Genomic DNA, 25,541 nt, shown 5'->3' with positions numbered 1-25,541 from the left:
CACACTTATTTTAGTTCCAAAAGTGATAATTCACATGCAATAGTCATTTACAGTCAAAAAATTAACTATTAAAAAATTACTATTTTTGACCATCTGGAGAAAGTTCGACAGGTCACGGGACATTGTTTTTCATCAGAAAATTTATTTTATGGACTATAGAAAAATTGATTCAAAATGTCATTTGGATTGTGCCTCATGTTGAATAACTACTTGTTAAAGCCTCAATGTGACCAAAATTGCCATTTTTACAGACTTTTTCTCCTACTCAGAAGCTTCTATTTCGATCAATTTCAGGCATTAAAGTGACTCTAAACACACTTATTTTTGTTCCAAAAGTGATAATTCACATGCAATAGTCATTTACAGTCAAAAAAGTTAAATATTAAAAAATTACCATTTTTGACCATCTGGAGAAATTTCGACAGGTCACGGGTCATCATTTAACATCAGAAAATTGATTTTTTGGACTGTAGAAAAATTGATTCAAAATGTCATTTGGATTCTGCCTCATGTTGAATAATCACTTTTTAAAGCCTCAATGTGACAAAATTGACATTTTTACAGACTTTTTCTCCTACTCAGAAGCTTTTATTTTGACCAATTTTAGGCATTAAAATGACTCTAAACACACCTATTTTAGTTCCAAAACTGATAATTCACATGCAATAGTCATTTACAGTCAAAAAATTAAATATTAAAAAATTACCATTTTTGACCAACTGGAGATAATTCAACAGGTCACGGGTCATCGTTTTTCATCAGAAAATAGATTTTTTGGACTTTAGAAAAATTGATTCAAAATGTCATTTGGATTGTGCCTCATGTTGAACAATCACTTTTTAAAGCCTCAATGTGACCAAAATTGACATTTTTACAGACTTTTTCTCCTACTCAGAGGCTTCTATTTTGACCAATTTCAGGCATTAAAATGACTCTAAACACACTTATTTTAGTTCCAAAAGTGATAATTCACATGCAATAGTAATTTACAGTCAAAAAATTAACTATTAAAAAATTACTATTTTTGACCATCTGGAGAAATTTCGTCAGGTCACGGGTCATCGTTTTTCATCAGAAAATGTATTTTATGGACTATAGAAAAATTGATTCAAAATGTCATTTGGATTGTGCTTCATGTTGAATAACTACTTGTTAAAGCCTCAATGTGACCAAAATTGCCAATTTACAGACTTTTTCTCCTACTCAGAAGCTTCTATTTCGATCAATTTCAGGCATTAAAGTGACTCTAAACACACTTATTTTAGTTCCAAAAGTGATAATTCACATGGAATAGTCATATACAGTCAAAAAGTTAAATATTAAAAAATTACCATTTTTGACCATCTGGAGAAATTTCGACAGGTCACGGGTCATCGTTTTTCATCAGAAAATTTATTTTTTGGACTGTTAAAAAACTTGATTCAAAATGTCATTTGGATTGTGCCTCATGTTGAGAAACTACTTTTTAAAGCCTCAATGTGACCAAAATTGACATTTTTACAGACTTTTCCTACTACTCAGAAGCTTCTATTTCAACCAATTTCTGGCATTAAAATGACTCTAAATACACTTATTTTAGTTCCAATAGTGATAATTCACATGCAATAATCATTTACAGTCAAAAAATTCAATAATAAAAAATAACCATTTTTGACCATCTGGAGAAAATTCGACAGGTCACGGATCATCGTTTTTCATCAGAAAATTGATTTTATGGACTGTAGAAAAATTGATTCAAAATGTCATTTAGATTGTGCCTCATGTTGAATAACTACTTTTTAAAGCCTCAATGTGACCAAAATTGCCATTTTTACAGACTTTTTCTCCTACTCAGAAGCTTCTATTTCGACCAATTTCAGGCATTAAAGTGATTCTAAACACAATTATTTTTGTTCCAAAAGTGATAATTCACATGCAATAGTCATTTACAATCAAAAAATTAAATATTAAAAAATTACTATTTTTGACCATCTGGAGAAAGTTCGACAGGTCACGGGTCATCGTTTTTCATCAGAAAATTTATTTTATGGACTGTAGAAAAATGATTCAAAATGTCATTTGGATTGTGCCTCATGTTGAATAACTACTTTTTAAAGCCTCAATGTGACCAAAATTGCCATTTTTACAGACTTTTTCTCCCACTCAGAAGCTTCTATTTCAACCAATTTCAGGATTTAAAATGACTCTAAACACACTTATTTTAGTTCCAAAAGTGATCATTCACATGCAATAATCATTTACAGTCAAAAAATTAAATATTAAAAAATTACCATTTTTGACCATCTGGAGAAAATTCGACAGGTCAGGGATCATCGTTTTTCATCAGAAAATAGATTTTATGGACTGTAGAAAAATTGATTCAAAATGTCATTTGGATTGTGCCTCATGTTGAATAACTATTTTTTAAAGCCTCAATGTGACCAAAATTGCTATTTTTACAGACTTTTTCTCCTACTCAGAAGCTTTTATTTTGGCCAATTTCAGGCATTAAAATGACTCTAAACACACTTATTTTAGTTCCAAAAGTGATAATTCACATGCAATAGTCATTTACAGTCAAAAAATTAAATATTAAAAAATTACTATTTTTGACCATATGGAGAAAGTTCGACAGGTCACGGGTCATCGTTTTTCATCAGAAAATTTATTTTTTGGACTGTAGAAAAATTGATTCAAAATGTCATTTGGATTGTGCCTCATGTTGAATAATCACTTTTTAAAGCCTCAATGTGACCAAAATTGACATTTTTACAGACTTTTTCTCCTACTCAGAAGCTTTTATTTTGACCAATTTTAGGCATTAAAATGACTCTAAACACACCTATTTTAGTTCCAAAACTGATAATTCACATGCAATAGTCATTTACAGTCAAAAAATTAAATATTAAAAAATTACCATTTTTGACCAACTGGAGAAAATTCAACAGGTCACGGGTCATCGTTTTTCATCAGAAAATAGATTTTTTGGACTTTAGAAAAATTGATTCAAAATGTCATTTGGATTGTGCCTCATGTTGAATAATCACTTTTTAAAGCCTCAATGTGACCAAAATTGAAATTTTTACAGACTTTTTCTCCTACTCAGAGGCTTCTATTTTGACCAATTACAGGCATTAAAATGACTCTGAACACACTTATTTTAGTTCCAAAAGTGATAATTCACATGCAATAGTCATTTACAGTCAAAAAAGTTAAATATTAAAAAATTACCATTTTTGACCATCTGGAGAAATTTCGACAGGTCACGGGTCATCGTTTTTCATCAGAAAATAGATTTTTTGGACTTTAGAAAAATTGATTCAAAATGTCATTTGGATTGTGCCTCATGTTGAATAATCACTTTTTAAAGCCTCAATGTGACCAAAATTGAAATTTTTACAGACTTTTTCTCCTACTCAGAGGCTTCTATTTTGACCAATTACAGGCATTAAAATGACTCTGAACACACTTATTTTAGTTCCAAAAGTGATAATTCACATGCAATAGTCATTTACAGTCAAAAAATTTACTATTACAAAATTACTATTTTTGACCATCTGGAGAAAGTTCGACAGGTCACGGGACATCGTTTTTCATCAGAAAATTTATTTTATGGACTATAGAAAAATTGATTCAAAATGTCATTTGGATTGTGCCTCATGTTGAATAACTACTTGTTAAAGCCTCAATGTGACCAAAATTGCCATTTTTACAGACTTTTTCTCCTACTCAGAAGCTTCTATTTCGACCAATTTCAGGCATTAAAGTGACTCTAAACACACTTATTTTTGTTCCAAAAGTGATCATTCATATGCAATAATCATTTACAGTCAAAAAATTAAATATTAAAAATTTACCATTTTTGACCATCTGGAGAAAATTCGACAGGTCAGGGATCATCGTTTTTCATCAGAAAATAGATTTTATGGACTGCAGAAAAATTGATTCAAAATGTCATTTGGATTGTGCCTCATGTTGAATAATCACTTTTTAAAGCCTCAATGTGACAAAATTGACATTTTTACAGACTTTTTCTCCTACTCAGAAGCTTTTATTTTGACCAATTTTAGGCATTAAAATGACTCTAAACACACCTATTTTAGTTCCAAAACTGATAATTCACATGCAATAGTCATTTACAGTCAAAAAATTAAATATTAAAAAATTACCATTTTTGACCAACTGGAGATAATTCAACAGGTCACAGGTCATCGTTTTTCATCAGAAAATAGATTTTTTGGACTTTAGAAAAATTGATTCAAAATGTCATTTGGATTGTGCCTCATGTTGAACAATCACTTTTTAAAGCCTCAATGTGACCAAAATTGACATTTTTACAGACTTTTTCTCCTACTCAGAGGCTTCTATTTTGACCAATTTCAGGCATTAAAATGACTCTAAACACACTTATTTTAGTTCCAAAAGTGATAATTCACATGCAATAGTAATTTACAGTCAAAAAATTAACTATTAAAAAATTACTATTTTTGACCATCTGGAGAAATTTCGACAGGTCACGGGTCATCGTTTTTCATCAGAAAATGTATTTTATGGACTATAGAAAAATTGATTCAAAATGTCATTTGGATTGTGCCTCATGTTGAATAACTACTTGTTAAAGCCTCAATGTGACCAAAATTGCCATTTTTCCAGACTTTTTCTCCTACTCAGAAGCTTCTATTTCGACCAATTTCAGGCATTAAAGTGACTCTAAACACACTTATTTTTGTTCCAAAAGTGATAATTAACATGCAATAGTCATTTACAGTCAAAAAAGTTAAATATTAAAAAATTACCATTTTTGACCATCTGGAGAAATTTCGACAGGTCACGGGTCATCATTTTTCATCAGAAAATTGATTTTTTGGACTGTAGAAAAATTGATTCAAAATATCATTTGGATTGTGCCTCATGTTGAATAATCACTTTTTAAAGCCTCAATGTGACCAAAATTGACATTTTTACAGACTTTTTCTCCTACTCAGAAGCTTTTATTTTGACCAATTTTAGGCATTAAAATGACTCTAAACACACCTATTTTAGTTCCAAAACTGATAATTCACATGCAATAGTCATTTACAGTCAAAAAATTAAATATTAAAAAATTACCATTTTTGATCAACTGGAGAAAATTCAACAGGTCACGGGTCATCGTTTTTCATCAGAAAATAGATTTTTTGGACTTTAGAAAAATTGATTCAAAATGTCATTTGGATTGTGCCTCATGTTGAATAATCACTTTTTAAAGCCTCAATGTGACCAAAATTGAAATTTTTACAGACTTTTTCTCCTACTCAGAGGCTTCTATTTTGACCAATTACAGGCATTAAAATGACTCTGAACACACTTATTTTAGTTCCAAAAGTGATAATTCACATGCAATAGTCATTTACAGTCAAAAAATGAACTATTAAAAAATTACTATTTTTGACCATCTGGAGAAAGTTCGACAGGTCACGGGACATCGTTTTTCATCAGAAAATTTATTTTATGGACTATAGAAAAATTGATTCAAAATGTCATTTGGATTGTGCCTCATGTTGAATAACTACTTGTTAAAGCCTCAATGTGACCAAAATTGCCATTTTTACAGACTTTTTCTCCTACTCAGAAGCTTCTATTTCGACCAATTTCAGGCATTAAAGTGACTCTAAACACACTTATTTTTGTTCCAAAAGTGATAATTCACATGCAATAGTCATTTACAGTCAAAAAAGTTAAATATTAAAAAATTACCATTTTTGACCATCTGGAGAAATTTCGACAGGTCACGGGTCATCATTTTTCATCAGAAAATTGATTTTTTGGACTGTAGAAAAATTGATTCAAAATGTCATTTGGATTGTGCCTCATGTTGAATAATCACTTTTTAAAGCCTCAATGTGACAAAATTTACATTTTTACAGACTTTTTCTCCTACTCAGAAGCTTTTATTTTGACCAATTTTAGGCATTAAAATGACTCTAAACACACCTATTTTAGTTCCAAAACTGATAATTCACATGCAATAGTCATTTACAGTCAAAAAAAGATATATTAAAAAATTACCATTTTTGACCAACTGGAGATAATTCAACAGGTCACGGGTCATCGTTTTTCATCAGAAAATAGATTTTTTGGACTTTAGAAAAATTGATTCAAAATGTCATTTGGATTGTGCCTCATGTTGAATAATCACTTTTTAAAGCCTCAATGTGACCAAAATTGCCATTTTTACAGACTTTTTCTCCTACTCAGAGGCTTCTATTTTGACCAATTTCAGGCATTAAAGTGACTCTAAACACTCTTATTTTTGTTCCAAAAGTGATAATTAACATGCAATAGTCATTTACAGTCAAAAAAGTTAAATATTAAAAAATTACCATTTTTGACCATCTGGAGAAATTTCGACAGGTCACGGGTCATCATTTTTCATCAGAAAATTGATTTTTTGGACTGTAGAAAAATTGATTCAAAATATCATTTGGATTGTGCCTCATGTTGAATAATCACTTTTTAAAGCCTCAATGTGACCAAAATTGACATTTTTACAGACTTTTTCTCCTACTCAGAAGCTTTTATTTTGACCAATTTTAGGCATTAAAATGACTCTAAACACACCTATTTTAGTTCCAAAACTGATAATTCACATGCAATAGGCATTTACAGTCAAAAAATTAAATATTAAAAAATTACCATTTTTGATCAACTGGAGAAAATTCAACAGGTCACGGGTCATCGTTTTTCATCAGAAAATAGATTTTTTGGACTTTAGAAAAATTGATTCAAAATGTCATTTGGATTGTGCCTCATGTTGAATAATCACTTTTTAAAGCCTCAATGTGACCAAAATTGAAATTTTTACAGACTTTTTCTCCTACTCAGAGGCTTCTATTTTGACCAATTACAGGCATTAAAATGACTCTGAACACACTTATTTTAGTTCCAAAAGTGATAATTCACATGCAATAGTCATTTACAGTCAAAAAATGAACTATTAAAAAATTACTATTTTTGACCATCTGGAGAAAGTTCGACAGGTCACGGGACATCGTTTTTCATCAGAAAATTTATTTTATGGACTATAGAAAAATTGATTCAAAATGTCATTTGGATTGTGCCTCATGTTGAATAACTACTTGTTAAAGCCTCAATGTGACCAAAATTGCCATTTTTACAGACTTTTTCTCCTACTCAGAAGCTTCTATTTCGACCAATTTCAGGCATTAAAGTGACTCTAAACACACTTATTTTTGTTCCAAAAGTGATAATTCACATGCAATAGTCATTTACAGTCAAAAAAGTTAAATATTAAAAAATTACCATTTTTGACCATCTGGAGAAATTTCGACAGGTCACGGGTCATCATTTTTCATCAGAAAATTGATTTTTTGGACTGTAGAAAAATTGATTCAAAATGTCATTTGGATTGTGCCTCATGTTGAATAATCACTTTTTAAAGCCTCAATGTGACAAAATTTACATTTTTACAGACTTTTTCTCCTACTCAGAAGCTTTTATTTTGACCAATTTTAGGCATTAAAATGACTCTAAACACACCTATTTTAGTTCCAAAACTGATAATTCACATGCAATAGTCATTTACAGTCAAAAAAAGAAATATTAAAAAATTACCATTTTTGACCAACTGGAGATAATTCAACAGGTCACGGGTCATCGTTTTTCATCAGAAAATAGATTTTTTGGACTTTAGAAAAATTGATTCAAAATGTCATTTGGATTGTGCCTCATGTTGAATAATCACTTTTTAAAGCCTCAATGTGACCAAAATTGAAATTTTTACAGACTTTTTCTCCTACTCAGAGGCTTCTATTTTGACCAATTTCAGGCATTAAAATGACTCTAAACACACTTATTTTAGTTCCAAAAGTGATAATTCACATGCAATAGTCATTTACAGTCAAAAAATTAACTATTAAAAAATTACTATTTTTGACCATCTGGAGAAAGTTCGACAGGTCACGGGACATCGTTTTTCATCAGAAAATTTATTTTATGGACTATAGAAAAATTGATTCAAAATGTCATTTGGATTGTGCCTCATGTTGAATAACTACTTGTTAAAGCCTTAATGTGACCAAAATTGCCATTTTTACAGACTTTTTCTCCTACTCAGAAGCTTCTATTTCGACCAATTTCAGGCATTAAAGTGACTCTAAACACACTTATTTTTGTTCCAAAAGTGATAATTCACATGCAATAGTCATTTACAGTCAAAAAAGTTAAATATTAAAAAATTACCATTTTTGACCATCTGGAGAAATTTCGACAGGTCACGGGTCATCATTTTTCATCAGAAAATTGATTTTTTGGACTGTAGAAAAATTGATTCAAAATATCATTTGGATTGTGCCTCATGTTGAATAATCACTTTTTAAAGCCTCAATGTGACCAAAATTGACATTTTTACAGACTTTTTCTCCTACTCAGAAGCTTTTATTTTGACCAATTTTAGGCATTAAAATGACTCTAAACACACCTATTTTAGTTCCAAAACTGATAATTCACATGCAATAGTCATTTACAGTCAAAAAATTAAATATTAAAAAATTACCATTTTTGATCAACTGGAGAAAATTCAACAGGTCACGGGTCATCGTTTTTCATCAGAAAATAGATTTTTTGGACTTTAGAAAAATTGATTCAAAATGTCATTTGGATTGTGCCTCATGTTGAATAATCACTTTTTAAAGCCTCAATGTGACCAAAATTGAAATTTTTACAGACTTTTTCTCCTACTCAGAGGCTTCTATTTTGACCAATTACAGGCATTAAAATGACTCTGAACACACTTATTTTAGTTCCAAAAGTGATAATTCACATGCAATAGTCATTTACAGTCAAAAAATTAACTATTAAAAAATTACTATTTTTGACCATCTGGAGAAAGTTCGACAGGTCACGGGACATCGTTTTTCATCAGAAAATTTATTTTATGGACTATAGAAAAATTGATTCAAAATGTCATTTGGATTGTGCCTCATGTTGAATAACTACTTGTTAAAGCCTCAATGTGACCAAAATTGCCATTTTTACAGACTTTTTCTCCTACTCAGAAGCTTCTATTTCGACCAATTTCAGGCATTAAAGTGACTCTAAACACACTTATTTTTTTTCCAAAAGTGATAATTCACATGCAATAGTCATTTACAGTCAAAAAAGTTAAATATTAAAAAATTACCATTTTTGACCATCTGGAGAAATTTCGACAGGTCACGGGTCATCATTTTTCATCAGAAAATTGATTTTTTGGACTGTAGAAAAATTGATTCAAAATGTCATTTGGATTGTGCCTCATGTTGAATAATCACTTTTTAAAGCCTCAATGTGACAAAATTTACATTTTTACAGACTTTTTCTCCTACTCAGAAGCTTTTATTTTGACCAATTTTAGGCATTAAAATGACTCTAAACACACCTATTTTAGTTCCAAAACTGATAATTCACATGCAATAGTCATTTACAGTCAAAAAAAGAAATATTAAAAAATTACCATTTTTGACCAACTGGAGATAATTCAACAGGTCACGGGTCATCGTTTTTCATCAGAAAATAGATTTTTTGGACTTTAGAAAAATTGATTCAAAATGTCATTTGGATTGTGCCTCATGTTGAATAATCACTTTTTAAAGCCTCAATGTGACCAAAATTGCCATTTTTACAGACTTTTTCTCCTACTCAGAAGCTTCTATTTCGACCAATTTCAGGCATTAAAGTGACTCTAAACACACTTATTGTTGTTCCAAAAGTGATAATTAACATGCAATAGTCATTTACAGTCAAAAAAGTTAAATATTAAAAAATTACCATTTTTGACCATCTGGAGAAATTTCGACAGGTCACGGGTCATCATTTTTCATCAGAAAATTGATTTTTTGGACTGTAGAAAAATTGATTCAAAATATCATTTGGATTGTGCCTCATGTTGAATAATCACTTTTTAAAGCCTCAATGTGACCAAAATTGACATTTTTACAGACTTTTTCTCCTACTCAGAAGCTTTTATTTTGACCAATTTTAGGCATTAAAATGACTCTAAACACACCTATTTTAGTTCCAAAACTGATAATTCACATGCAATAGTCATTTACAGTCAAAAAATTAAATATTAAAAAATTACCATTTTTGATCAACTGGAGAAAATTCAACAGGTCACGGGTCATCGTTTTTCATCAGAAAATAGATTTTTTGGACTTTAGAAAAATTGATTCAAAATGTCATTTGGATTGTGCCTCATGTTGAATAATCACTTTTTAAAGCCTCAATGTGACCAAAATTGAAATTTTTACAGACTTTTTCTCCTACTCAGAGGCTTCTATTTTGACCAATTACAGGCATTAAAATGACTCTGAACACACTTATTTTAGTTCCAAAAGTGATAATTCACATGCAATAGTCATTTACAGTCAAAAAATGAACTATTAAAAAATTACTATTTTTGACCATCTGGAGAAAGTTCGACAGGTCACGGGACATCGTTTTTCATCAGAAAATTTATTTTATGGACTATAGAAAAATTGATTCAAAATGTCATTTGGATTGTGCCTCATGTTGAATAACTACTTGTTAAAGCCTCAATGTGACCAAAATTGCCATTTTTACAGACTTTTTCTCCTACTCAGAAGCTTCTATTTCGACCAATTTCAGGCATTAAAGTGACTCTAAACACACTTATTTTTGTTCCAAAAGTGATAATTCACATGCAATAGTCATTTACAGTCAAAAAAGTTAAATATTAAAAAATTACCATTTTTGACCATCTGGAGAAATTTCGACAGGTCACGGGTCATCATTTTTCATCAGAAAATTGATTTTTTGGACTGTAGAAAAATTGATTCAAAATGTCATTTGGATTGTGCCTCATGTTGAATAATCACTTTTTAAAGCCTCAATGTGACAAAATTTACATTTTTACAGACTTTTTCTCCTACTCAGAAGCTTTTATTTTGACCAATTTTAGGCATTAAAATGACTCTAAACACACCTATTTTAGTTCCAAAACTGATAATTCACATGCAATAGTCATTTACAGTCAAAAAAAGAAATATTAAAAAATTACCATTTTTGACTAACTGGAGATAATTCAACAGGTCACGGGTCATCGTTTTTCATCAGAAAATAGATTTTTTGGACTTTAGAAAAATTGATTCAAAATGTCATTTGGATTGTGCCTCATGTTGAATAATCACTTTTTAAAGCCTCAATGTGACCAAAATTGAAATTTTTACAGACTTTTTCTCCTACTCAGAGGCTTCTATTTTGACCAATTTCAGGCATTAAAATGACTCTAAACACACTTATTTTAGTTCCAAAAGTGATAATTCACATGCAATAGTCATTTACAGTCAAAAAATTAACTATTAAAAAATTACTATTTTTGACCATCTGGAGAAAGTTCGACAGGTCACGGGACATCGTTTTTCATCAGAAAATTTTTTTTATGGACTATAGAAAAATTGATTCAAAATGTCATTTGGATTGTGCCTCATGTTGAATAACTACTTGTTAAAGCCTCAATGTGACCAAAATTGCCATTTTTACAGACTTTTTCTCCTACTCAGAAGCTTCTATTTCGTCCAATTTCAGGCATTAAAGTGACTCTAAACACACTTATTTTTTTTCCAAAAGTGATAATTCACATGCAATAGTCATTTACAGTCAAAAAAGTTAAATATTAAAAAATTACCATTTTTGACCATCTGGAGAAATTTCGACAGGTCACGGGTCATCATTTTTCATCAGAAAATTGATTTTTTGGACTGTAGAAAAATTGATTCAAAATGTCATTTGGATTGTGCCTCATGTTGAATAATCACTTTTTAAAGCCTCAATGTGACAAAATTTACATTTTTACAGACTTTTTCTCCTACTCAGAAGCTTTTATTTTGACCAATTTTAGGCATTAAAATGACTCTAAACACACCTATTTTAGTTCCAAAACTGATAATTCACATGCAATAGTCATTTACAGTCAAAAAAAGAAATATTAAAAAATTACCATTTTTGACCAACTGGAGATAATTCAACAGGTCACGGGTCATCGTTTTTCATCAGAAAATAGATTTTTTGGACTTTAGAAAAATTGATTCAAAATGTCATTTGGATTGTGCCTCATGTTGAATAATCACTTTTTAAAGCCTCAATGTGACCAAAATTGCCATTTTTACAGACTTTTTCTCCTACTCAGAAGCTTCTATTTCGACCAATTTCAGGCATTAAAGTGACTCTAAACACACTTATTTTTGTTCCAAAAGTGATAATTAACATGCAATAGTCATTTACAGTCAAAAAAGTTAAATATTAAAAAATTACCATTTTTGACCATCTGGAGAAATTTCGACAGGTCACGGGTCATCATTTTTCATCAGAAAATTGATTTTTTGGACTGTAGAAAAATTGATTCAAAATATCATTTGGATTGTGCCTCATGTTGAATAATCACTTTTTAAAGCCTCAATGTGACCAAAATTGACATTTTTACAGACTTTTTCTCCTACTCAGAAGCTTTTATTTTGACCAATTTTAGGCATTAAAATGACTCTAAACACACCTATTTTAGTTCCAAAACTGATAATTCACATGCAATAGTCATTTACAGTCAAAAAATTAAATATTAAAAAATTACCATTTTTGATCAACTGGAGAAAATTCAACAGGTCACGGGTCATCGTTTTTCATCAGAAAATAGATTTTTTGGACTTTAGAAAAATTGATTCAAAATGTCATTTGGATTGTGCCTCATGTTGAATAATCACTTTTTAAAGCCTCAATGTGACCAAAATTGAAATTTTTACAGACTTTTTCTCCTACTCAGAGGCTTCTATTTTGACCAATTACAGGCATTAAAATGACTCTGAACACACTTATTTTAGTTCCAAAAGTGATAATTCACATGCAATAGTCATTTACAGTCAAAAAATGAACTATTAAAAAATTACTATTTTTGACCATCTGGAGAAAGTTCGACAGGTCACGGGACATCGTTTTTCATCAGAAAATGTATTTTATGGACTATAGAAAAATTGATTCAAAATGTCATTTGGATTGTGCCTCATGTTGAATAACTACTTGTTAAAGCCTCAATGTGACCAAAATTGCCATTTTTACAGACTTTTTCTCCTACTCAGAAGCTTCTATTTCGACCAATTTCAGGCATTAAAGTGACTCTAAACACACTTATTTTTGTTCCAAAAGTGATAATTCACATGCAATAGTCATTTACAGTCAAAAAAGTTAAATATTAAAAAATTACCATTTTTGACCATCTGGAGAAATTTCGACAGGTCACGGGTCATCATTTTTCATCAGAAAATTGATTTTTTGGACTGTAGAAAAATTGATTCAAAATGTCATTTGGATTGTGCCTCATGTTGAATAATCACTTTTTAAAGCCTCAATGTGACAAAATTTACATTTTTACAGACTTTTTCTCCTACTCAGAAGCTTTTATTTTGACCAATTTTAGGCATTAAAATGACTCTAAACACACCTATTTTAGTTCCAAAACTGATAATTCACATGCAATAGTCATTTACAGTCAAAAAAAGAAATATTAAAAAATTACCATTTTTGACCAACTGGAGATAATTCAACAGGTCACGGGTCATCGTTTTTCATCAGAAAATAGATTTTTTGGACTTTAGAAAAATTGATTCAAAATGTCATTTGGATTGTGCCTCATGTTGAATAATCACTTTTTAAAGCCTCAATGTGACCAAAATTGAAATTTTTACAGACTTTTTCTCCTACTCAGAGGCTTCTATTTTGACCAATTTCAGGCATTAAAATGACTCTAAACACACTTATTTTAGTTCCAAAAGTGATAATTCACATGCAATAGTCATTTACAGTCAAAAAATTAACTATTAAAAAATTACTATTTTTGACCATCTGGAGAAAGTTCGACAGGTCACGGGACATCGTTTTTCATCAGAAAATTTATTTTATGGACTATAGAAAAATTGATTCAAAATGTCATTTGGATTGTGCCTCATGTTGAATAACTACTTGTTAAAGCCTTAATGTGACCAAAATTGCCATTTTTACAGACTTTTTCTCCTACTCAGAAGCTTCTATTTCGACCAATTTCAGGCATTAAAGTGACTCTAAACACACTTATTTTTGTTCCAAAAGTGATAATTCACATGCAATAGTCATTTACAGTCAAAAAAGTTAAATATTAAAAAATTACCATTTTTGACCATCTGGAGAAATTTCGACAGGTCACGGGTCATCATTTTTCATCAGAAAATTGATTTTTTGACTGTAGAAAAATTGATTCAAAATATCATTTGGATTGTGCCTCATGTTGAATAATCACTTTTTAAAGCCTCAATGTGACCAAAATTGACATTTTTACAGACTTTTTCTCCTACTCAGAAGCTTTTATTTTGACCAATTTTAGGCATTAAAATGACTCTAAACACACCTATTTTAGTTCCAAAACTGATAATTCACATGCAATAGTCATTTACAGTCAAAAAATTAAATATTAAAAAATTACCATTTTTGATCAACTGGAGAAAATTCAACAGGTCACGGGTCATCGTTTTTCATCAGAAAATAGATTTTTTGGACTTTAGAAAAATTGATTCAAAATGTCATTTGGATTGTGCCTCATGTTGAATAATCACTTTTTAAAGCCTCAATGTGACCAAAATTGAAATTTTTACAGACTTTTTCTCCTACTCAGAGGCTTCTATTTTGACCAATTACAGGCATTAAAATGACTCTGAACACACTTATTTTAGTTCCAAAAGTGATAATTCACATGCAATAGTCATTTACAGTCAAAAAATTAACTATTAAAAAATTACTATTTTTGACCATCTGGAGAAAGTTCGACAGGTCACGGGACATCGTTTTTCATCAGAAAATTTATTTTATGGACTATAGAAAAATTGATTCAAAATGTCATTTGGATTGTGCCTCATGTTGAATAACTACTTGTTAAAGCCTCAATGTGACCAAAATTGCCATTTTTACAGACTTTTTCTCCTACTCAGAAGCTTCTATTTCGACCAATTTCAGGCATTAAAGTGACTCTAAACACACTTATTTTTTTTCCAAAAGCGATAATTCACATGCAATAGTCATTTACAGTCAAAAAAGTTAAATATTAAAAAATTACCATTTTTGACCATCTGGAGAAATTTCGACAGGTCACGGGTCATCATTTTTCATCAGAAAATTGATTTTTTGGACTGTAGAAAAATTGATTCAAAATGTCATTTGGATTGTGCCTCATGTTGAATAATCACTTTTTAAAGCCTCAATGTGACAAAATTTACATTTTTACAGACTTTTTCTCCTACTCAGAAGCTTTTATTTTGACCAATTTTAGGCATTAAAATGACTCTAAACACACCTATTTTAGTTCCAAAACTGATAATTCACATGCAATAGTCATTTACAGTCAAAAAAAGAAATATTAAAAAATTACCATTTTTGACCAACTGGAGATAATTCAACAGGTCACGGGTCATCGTTTTTCATCAGAAAATAGATTTTTTGGACTTTAGAAAAATTGATTCAAAATGTCATTTGGATTGTGCCTCATGTTGAATAATCACTTTTTAAAGCCTCAATGTGACCAAAATTGCCATTTTTACAGACTTTTTCTCCTACTCAGAAGCTTCTATTTCGACCAATTTCAGGCATTAAAGTGACTCTAAACACACCTATTTTAGTTCCAAAACTGATAATTCACATGCAATAGTCATTTACAGTCAAAAAATTAAATATTAAAAAATTACCATTTTTGATCAACTGGAGAAAATTCAACAGGTCACGGGTCATCGTTTTTCATCAGAAAATAGATTTTTTGGACTTTAGAAAAATTGATTCAAAATGTCATTTGGATTGTGCCTCATGTTGAATAATCACTTTTTAAAGCCTCAATGTGACCAAAATTGAAATTTTTACAGACTTTTTCTCCTACTCAGAGGCTTCTATTTTGACCAATTACAGGCATTAAAATGACTCTGAACACACTTATTTTAGTTCCAAAAGTGATAATTCACATGCAATAGTAATTTACAGTCAAAAAATTAACTATTAAAAAATTACTATTTTTGACCATCTGGAGAAATTTCGACAGGTCACGGGTCATCGTTTTTCATCAGAAAATGTATTTTATGGACTATAGAAAAATTGATTCAAAATGTCATTTGGATTGTGCCTCATGTTGAATAACTACTTGTTAAAGCCTCAATGTGACCAAAATTGCCATTTTTACAGACTTTTTCTCCTACTCAGAAGCTTCTATTTCGACCAATTTCAGGCATTAAAGTGACTCTAAACACACTTATTTTTGTTCCAAAAGTGATAATTCACATGCAATAGTCATTTACAGTCAAAAAAGTTAAATATTAAAAAATTACCATTTTTGACCATCTGGAGAAATTTCGACAGGTCACGGGTCATCATTTTTCATCAGAAAATTGATTTTTTGGACTGTAGAAAAATTGATTCAAAATATCATTTGGATTGTGCCTCATGTTGAATAATCACTTTTTAAAGCCTCAATGTGACCAAAATTGACATTTTTACAGACTTTTTCTCCTACTCAGAAGCTTTTATTTTGACCAATTTTAGGCATTAAAATGACTCTAAACACACCTATTTTAGTTCCAAAACTGATAATTCACATGCAATAGTCATTTACAGTCAAAAAATTAAATATTAAAAAATTACCATTTTTGATCAACTGGAGAAAATTCAACAGGTCACGGGTCATCGTTTTTCATCAGAAAATAGATTTTTTTGACTTTAGAAAAATTGATTCAAAATGTCATTTGGATTGTGCCTCATGTTGAATAATCACTTTTTAAAGCCTCAATGTGACCAAAATTGAAATTTTTACAGACTTTTTCTCCTACTCATAGGCTTCTATTTTGACCAATTACAGGCATTAAAATGACTCTGAACACACTTATTTTAGTTCCAAAAGTGATCATTCACATGCAATAGTCATTTACAGTCAAAAAATTAACTATTAAAAAATTACTATTTTTGACCATCTGGAGAAAGTTCGACAGGTCACGGGACATCGTTTTTCATCAGAAAATTTATTTTATGGACTATAGAAAAATTGATTCAAAATGTCATTTGGATTGTGCCTCATGTTGAATAACTACTTGTTAAAGCCTCAATGTGACCAAAATTGCCATTTTTACAGACTTTTTCTCCTACTCAGAAGCTTCTATTTCGACCAATTTCAGGCATTAAAGTGACTCTAAACACACTTATTTTTTTTCCAAAAGTGATAATTCACATGCAATAGTCATTTACAGTCAAAAAAGTTAAATATTAAAAAATTACCATTTTTGACCATCTGGAGAAATTTCGACAGGTCACGGGTCATCATTTTTCATCAGAAAATTGATTTTTTGGACTGTAGAAAAATTGATTCAAAATGTCATTTGGATTGTGCCTCATGTTGAATAATCACTTTTTAAAGCCTCAATGTGACAAAATTTACATTTTTACAGACTTTTTCTCCTACTCAGAAGCTTTTATTTTGACCAATTTTAGGCATTAAAATGACTCTAAACACACCTATTTTAGTTCCAAAACTGATAATTCACATGCAATAGTCATTTACAGTCAAAAAAAGAAATATTAAAAAATTACCATTTTTGACCAACTGGAGATAATTCAACAGGTCACGGGTCATCGTTTTTCATCAGAAAATAGATTTTTTGGACTTTAGAAAAATTGATTCAAAATGTCATTTGGATTGTGCCTCATGTTGAATAATCACTTTTTAAAGCCTCAATGTGACCAAAATTGCCATTTTTACAGACTTTTTCTCCTACTCAGAAGCTTCTATTTCGACCAATTTCAGGCATTAAAGTGACTCTAAACACACTTATTTTTGTTCCAAAAGTGATAATTCACATGCAATAGTCATTTACAGTCAAAAAAGTTAAATATTAAAAAATTACCATTTTTGACCATCTGGAGAAATTTCGACAGGTCACGGGTCATCATTTTTCATCAGAAAATTGATTTTTTGGACTGTAGAAAAATTGATTCAAAATATCATTTGGATTGTGCCTCATGTTGAATAATCACTTTTTAAAGCCTCAATGTGACCAAAATTGACATTTTTACAGACTTTTTCTCCTACTCAGAAGCTTTTATTTTGACCAATTTTAGGCATTAAAATGACTCTAAACACACCTATTTTAGTTCCAAAACTGATAATTCACATGCAATAGTCATTTACAGTCAAAAAATTAAATATTAAAAAATTACCATTTTTGATCAACTGGAGAAAATTCAACAGGTCACGGGTCATCGTTTTTCATCAGAAAATAGATTTTTTGGACTTTAGAAAAATTGATTCAAAATGTCATTTGGATTGTGCCTCATGTTGAATAATCACTTTTTAAAGCCTCAATGTGACCAAAATTGAAATTTTTACAGACTTTTTCTCCTACTCAGAGGCTTCTATTTTGACCAATTACAGGCATTAAAATGACTCTGAACACACTTATTTTAGTTCCAAAAGTGATAATTCACATGCAATAGTCATTTACAGTCAAAAAATTAACTATTAAAAAATTACTATTTTTGACCATCTGGAGAAAGTTCGACAGGTCACGGGACATCGTTTTTCATCAGAAAATTTATTTTATGGACTATAGAAAAATTGATTCAAAATGTCATTTGGATTGTGCCTCATGTTGAATAACTACTTGTTAAAGCCTCAATGTGACCAAAATTGCCATTTTTACAGACTTTTTCTCCTACTCAGAAGCTCCTATTTCGACCAATTTCAGGCATTAAAGTGACTCTAAACACACTTATTTTTGTTCCAAAAGTGATAATTCACATGCAATAGTCATTTACAGTCAAAAAAGTTAAATATTAAAAAATTACCATTTTTGACCATCTGGAGAAATTTCGACAGGTCACGGGTCATCATTTTTCATCAGAAAATTGATTTTTTGGACTGTAGAAAAATTGATTCAAAATGTCATTTGGATTGTGCCTCATGTTGAATAATCACTTTTTAAAGCCTCAATGTGACAAAATTTACATTTTTACAGACTTTTTCTCCTACTCAGAAGCTTTTATTTTGACCAATTTTAGGCATTAAAATGACTCTAAACACACCTATTTTAGTTCCAAAACTGATAATTCACATGCAATAGTCATTTACAGTCAAAAAAAGAAATATTAAAAAATTACCATTTTTGACCAACTGGAGATAATTCAACAGGTCACGGGTCATCGTTTTTCATCAGAAAATAGATTTTTTGGACTTTAGAAAAATTGATTCAAAATGTCATTTGGATTGTGCCTCATGTTGAATAATCACTTTTTAAAGCCTCAATGTGACCAAAATTGAAATTTTTACAGACTTTTTCTCCTACTCAGAGGCTTCTATTTTGACCAATTTCAGGCATTAAAATGACTCTAAACACACTTATTTTAGTTCCAAAAGTGATAATTCACATGCAATAGTCATTTACAGTCAAAAAATTAACTATTAAAAAATTACTATTTTTGACCATCTGGAGAAAGTTCGACAGGTCACGGGACATCGTTTTTCATCAGAAAATTTATTTTATGGACTATAGAAAAATTGATTCAAAATGTCATTTGGATTGTGCCTCATGTTGAATAACTACTTGTTAAAGCCTTAATGTGACCAAAATTGCCATTTTTACAGACTTTTTCTCCTACTCAGAAGCTTCTATTTCGACCAATTTCAGGCATTAAAGTGACTCTAAACACACTTATTTTTGTTCCAAAAGTGATAATTCACATGCAATAGTCATTTACAGTCAAAAAAGTTAAATATTAAAAAATTACCATTTTTGACCATCTGGAGAAATTTCGACAGGTCACGGGTCATCATTTTTCATCAGAAAATTGATTTTTTGGACTGTAGAAAAATTGATTCAAAATGTCATTTGGATTGTGCCTCATGTTGAATAATCACTTTTTAAAGCCTCAATGTGACAAAATTTACATTTTTACAGACTTTTTCTCCTACTCAGAAGCTTTTATTTTGACCAATTTTAGGCATTAAAATGACTCTAAACACACCTATTTTAGTTCCAAAACTGATAATTCACATGCAATAGTCATTTACAGTCAAAAAAAGAAATATTAAAAAATTACCATTTTTGACCAACTGGAGATAATTCAACAGGTCACGGGTCATCGTTTTTCATCAGAAAATAGATTTTTTGGACTGTAGAAAAATTGATTCAAAATGTCATTTGGATTGTGCCTCATGTTGAATAATCACTTTTTAAAGCCTCAATGTGACAAAATTTACATTTTTACAGACTTTTTCTCCTACTCAGAAGCTTTTATTTTGACCAATTTTAGGCATTAAAATGACTCTAAACACACCTATTTTAGTTCCAAAACTGATAATTCACATGCAATAGTCATTTACAGTCAAAAAAAGATATATTAAAAAATTACCATTTTTGACCAACTGGAGATAATTCAACAGGTCACGGGTCATCGTTTTTCATCAGAAAATAGATTTTTTGGACTTTAGAAAAATTGATTCAAAATGTCATTTGGATTGTGCCTCATGTTGAATAATCACTTTTTAAAGCCTCAATGTGACCAAAATTGCCATTTTTACAGACTTTTTCTCCTACTCAGAGGCTTCTATTTTGACCAATTTCAGGCATTAAAGTGACTCTAAACACTCTTATTTTTGTTCCAAAAGTGATAATTAACATGCAATAGTCATTTACAGTCAAAAAAGTTAAATATTAAAAAATTACCATTTTTGACCATCTGGAGAAATTTCGACAGGTCACGGGTCATCATTTTTCATCAGAAAATTGATTTTTTGGACTGTAGAAAAATTGATTCAAAATATCATTTGGATTGTGCCTCATGTTGAATAATCACTTTTTAAAGCCTCAATGTGACCAAAATTGACATTTTTACAGACTTTTTCTCCTACTCAGAAGCTTTTATTTTGACCAATTTTAGGCATTAAAATGACTCTAAACACACCTATTTTAGTTCCAAAACTGATAATTCACATGCAATAGGCATTTACAGTCAAAAAATTAAATATTAAAAAATTACCATTTTTGATCAACTGGAGAAAATTCAACAGGTCACGGGTCATCGTTTTTCATCAGAAAATAGATTTTTTGGACTTTAGAAAAATTGATTCAAAATGTCATTTGGATTGTGCCTCATGTTGAATAATCACTTTTTAAAGCCTCAATGTGACCAAAATTGAAATTTTTACAGACTTTTTCTCCTACTCAGAGGCTTCTATTTTGACCAATTACAGGCATTAAAATGACTCTGAACACACTTATTTTAGTTCCAAAAGTGATAATTCACATGCAATAGTCATTTACAGTCAAAAAATGAACTATTAAAAAATTACTATTTTTGACCATCTGGAGAAAGTTCGACAGGTCACGGGACATCGTTTTTCATCAGAAAATTTATTTTATGGACTATAGAAAAATTGATTCAAAATGTCATTTGGATTGTGCCTCATGTTGAATAACTACTTGTTAAAGCCTCAATGTGACCAAAATTGCCATTTTTACAGACTTTTTCTCCTACTCAGAAGCTTCTATTTCGACCAATTTCAGGCATTAAAGTGACTCTAAACACACTTATTTTTGTTCCAAAAGTGATAATTCACATGCAATAGTCATTTACAGTCAAAAAAGTTAAATATTAAAAAATTACCATTTTTGACCATCTGGAGAAATTTCGACAGGTCACGGGTCATCATTTTTCATCAGAAAATTGATTTTTTGGACTGTAGAAAAATTGATTCAAAATGTCATTTGGATTGTGCCTCATGTTGAATAATCACTTTTTAAAGCCTCAATGTGACAAAATTTACATTTTTACAGACTTTTTCTCCTACTCAGAAGCTTTTATTTTGACCAATTTTAGGCATTAAAATGACTCTAAACACACCTATTTTAGTTCCAAAACTGATAATTCACATGCAATAGTCATTTACAGTCAAAAAAAGAAATATTAAAAAATTACCATTTTTGACCAACTGGAGATAATTCAACAGGTCACGGGTCATCGTTTTTCATCAGAAAATAGATTTTTTGGACTTTAGAAAAATTGATTCAAAATGTCATTTGGATTGTGCCTCATGTTGAATAATCACTTTTTAAAGCCTCAATGTGACCAAAATTGAAATTTTTACAGACTTTTTCTCCTACTCAGAGGCTTCTATTTTGACCAATTTCAGGCATTAAAATGACTCTAAACACACTTATTTTAGTTCCAAAAGTGATAATTCACATGCAATAGTCATTTACAGTCAAAAAATTAACTATTAAAAAATTACTATTTTTGACCATCTGGAGAAAGTTCGACAGGTCACGGGACATCGTTTTTCATCAGAAAATTTATTTTATGGACTATAGAAAAATTGATTCAAAATGTCATTTGGATTGTGCCTCATGTTGAATAACTACTTGTTAAAGCCTTAATGTGACCAAAATTGCCATTTTTACAGACTTTTTCTCCTACTCAGAAGCTTCTATTTCGACCAATTTCAGGCATTAAAGTGACTCTAAACACACTTATTTTTGTTCCAAAAGTGATAATTCACATGCAATAGTCATTTACAGTCAAAAAAGTTAAATATTAAAAAATTACCATTTTTGACCATCTGGAGAAATTTCGACAGGTCACGGGTCATCATTTTTCATCAGAAAATTGATTTTTTGGACTGTAGAAAAATTGATTCAAAATATCATTTGGATTGTGCCTCATGTTGAATAATCACTTTTTAAAGCCTCAATGTGACCAAAATTGACATTTTTACAGACTTTTTCTCCTACTCAGAAGCTTTTATTTTGACCAATTTTAGGCATTAAAATGACTCTAAACACACCTATTTTAGTTCCAAAACTGATAATTCACATGCAATAGTCATTTACAGTCAAAAAATTAAATATTAAAAAATTACCATTTTTGATCAACTGGAGAAAATTCAACAGGTCACGGGTCATCGTTTTTCATCAGAAAATAGATTTTTTGGACTTTAGAAAAATTGATTCAAAATGTCATTTGGATTGTGCCTCATGTTGAATAATCACTTTTTAAAGCCTCAATGTGACCAAAATTGAAATTTTTACAGACTTTTTCTCCTACTCAGAGGCTTCTATTTTGACCAATTACAGGCATTAAAATGACTCTGAACACACTTATTTTAGTTCCAAAAGTGATAATTCACATGCAATAGTCATTTACAGTCAAAAAATTAACTATTAAAAAATTACTATTTTTGACCATCTGGAGAAAGTTCGACAGGTCACGGGACATCGTTTTTCATCAGAAAATTTATTTTATGGACTATAGAAAAATTGATTCAAAATGTCATTTGGATTGTGCCTCATGTTGAATAACTACTTGTTAAAGCCTCAATGTGACCAAAATTGCCATTTTTACAGACTTTTTCTCCTACTCAGAAGCTTCTATTTCGACCAATTTCAGGCATTAAAGTGACTCTAAACACACTTATTTTTTTTCCAAAAGTGATAATTCACATGCAATAGTCATTTACAGTCAAAAAAGTTAAATATTAAAAAATTACCATTTTTGACCATCTGGAGAAATTTCGACAGGTCACGGGTCATCATTTTTCATCAGAAAATTGATTTTTTGGACTGTAGAAAAATTGATTCAAAATGTCATTTGGATTGTGCCTCATGTTGAATAATCACTTTTTAAAGCCTCAATGTGACAAAATTTACATTTTTACAGACTTTTTCTCCTACTCAGAAGCTTTTATTTTGACCAATTTTAGGCATTAAAATGACTCTAAACACACCTATTTTAGTTCCAAAACTGATAATTCACATGCAATAGTCATTTACAGTCAAAAAAAGAAATATTAAAAAATTACCATTTTTGACCAACTGGAGATAATTCAACAGGTCACGGGTCATCGTTTTTCATCAGAAAATAGATTTTTTGGACTTTAGAAAAATTGATTCAAAATGTCATTTGGATTGTGCCTCATGTTGAATAATCACTTTTTAAAGCCTCAATGTGACCAAAATTGCCATTTTTACAGACTTTTTCTCCTACTCAGAAGCTTCTATTTCGACCAATTTCAGGCATTAAAGTGACTCTAAACACACTTATTGTTGTTCCAAAAGTGATAATTAACATGCAATAGTCATTTACAGTCAAAAAAGTTAAATATTAAAAAATTACCATTTTTGACCATCTGGAGAAATTTCGACAGGTCACGGGTCATCATTTTTCATCAGAAAATTGATTTTTTGGACTGTAGAAAAATTGATTCAAAATATCATTTGGATTGTGCCTCATGTTGAATAATCACTTTTTAAAGCCTCAATGTGACCAAAATTGACATTTTTACAGACTTTTTCTCCTACTCAGAAGCTTTTATTTTGACCAATTTTAGGCATTAAAATGACTCTAAACACACCTATTTTAGTTCCAAAACTGATAATTCACATGCAATAGTCATTTACAGTCAAAAAATTAAATATTAAAAAATTACCATTTTTGATCAACTGGAGAAAATTCAACAGGTCACGGGTCATCGTTTTTCATCAGAAAATAGATTTTTTGGACTTTAGAAAAATTGATTCAAAATGTCATTTGGATTGTGCCTCATGTTGAATAATCACTTTTTAAAGCCTCAATGTGACCAAAATTGAAATTTTTACAGACTTTTTCTCCTACTCAGAGGCTTCTATTTTGACCAATTACAGGCATTAAAATGACTCTGAACACACTTATTTTAGTTCCAAAAGTGATAATTCACATGCAATAGTCATTTACAGTCAAAAAATGAACTATTAAAAAATTACTATTTTTGACCATCTGGAGAAAGTTCGACAGGTCACGGGACATCGTTTTTCATCAGAAAATTTATTTTATGGACTATAGAAAAATTGATTCAAAATGTCATTTGGATTGTGCCTCATGTTGAATAACTACTTGTTAAAGCCTCAATGTGACCAAAATTGCCATTTTTACAGACTTTTTCTCCTACTCAGAAGCTTCTATTTCGACCAATTTCAGGCATTAAAGTGACTCTAAACACACTTATTTTTGTTCCAAAAGTGATAATTCACATGCAATAGTCATTTACAGTCAAAAAAGTTAAATATTAAAAAATTACCATTTTTGACCATCTGGAGAAATTTCGACAGGTCACGGGTCATCATTTTTCATCAGAAAATTGATTTTTTGGACTGTAGAAAAATTGATTCAAAATGTCATTTGGATTGTGCCTCATGTTGAATAATCACTTTTTAAAGCCTCAATGTGACAAAATTTACATTTTTACAGACTTTTTCTCCTACTCAGAAGCTTTTATTTTGACCAATTTTAGGCATTAAAATGACTCTAAACACACCTATTTTAGTTCCAAAACTGATAATTCACATGCAATAGTCATTTACAGTCAAAAAAAGAAATATTAAAAAATTACCATTTTTGACTAACTGGAGATAATTCAACAGGTCACGGGTCATCGTTTTTCATCAGAAAATAGATTTTTTGGACTTTAGAAAAATTGATTCAAAATGTCA

This window comes from Triturus cristatus, chromosome 7 (assembly GCF_964204655.1).
Source record: "Triturus cristatus chromosome 7, aTriCri1.1, whole genome shotgun sequence".
Taxonomy (NCBI): domain Eukaryota; kingdom Metazoa; phylum Chordata; class Amphibia; order Caudata; family Salamandridae; genus Triturus; species Triturus cristatus.
Note: the sequence above shows the minus strand (reverse complement) of the source record.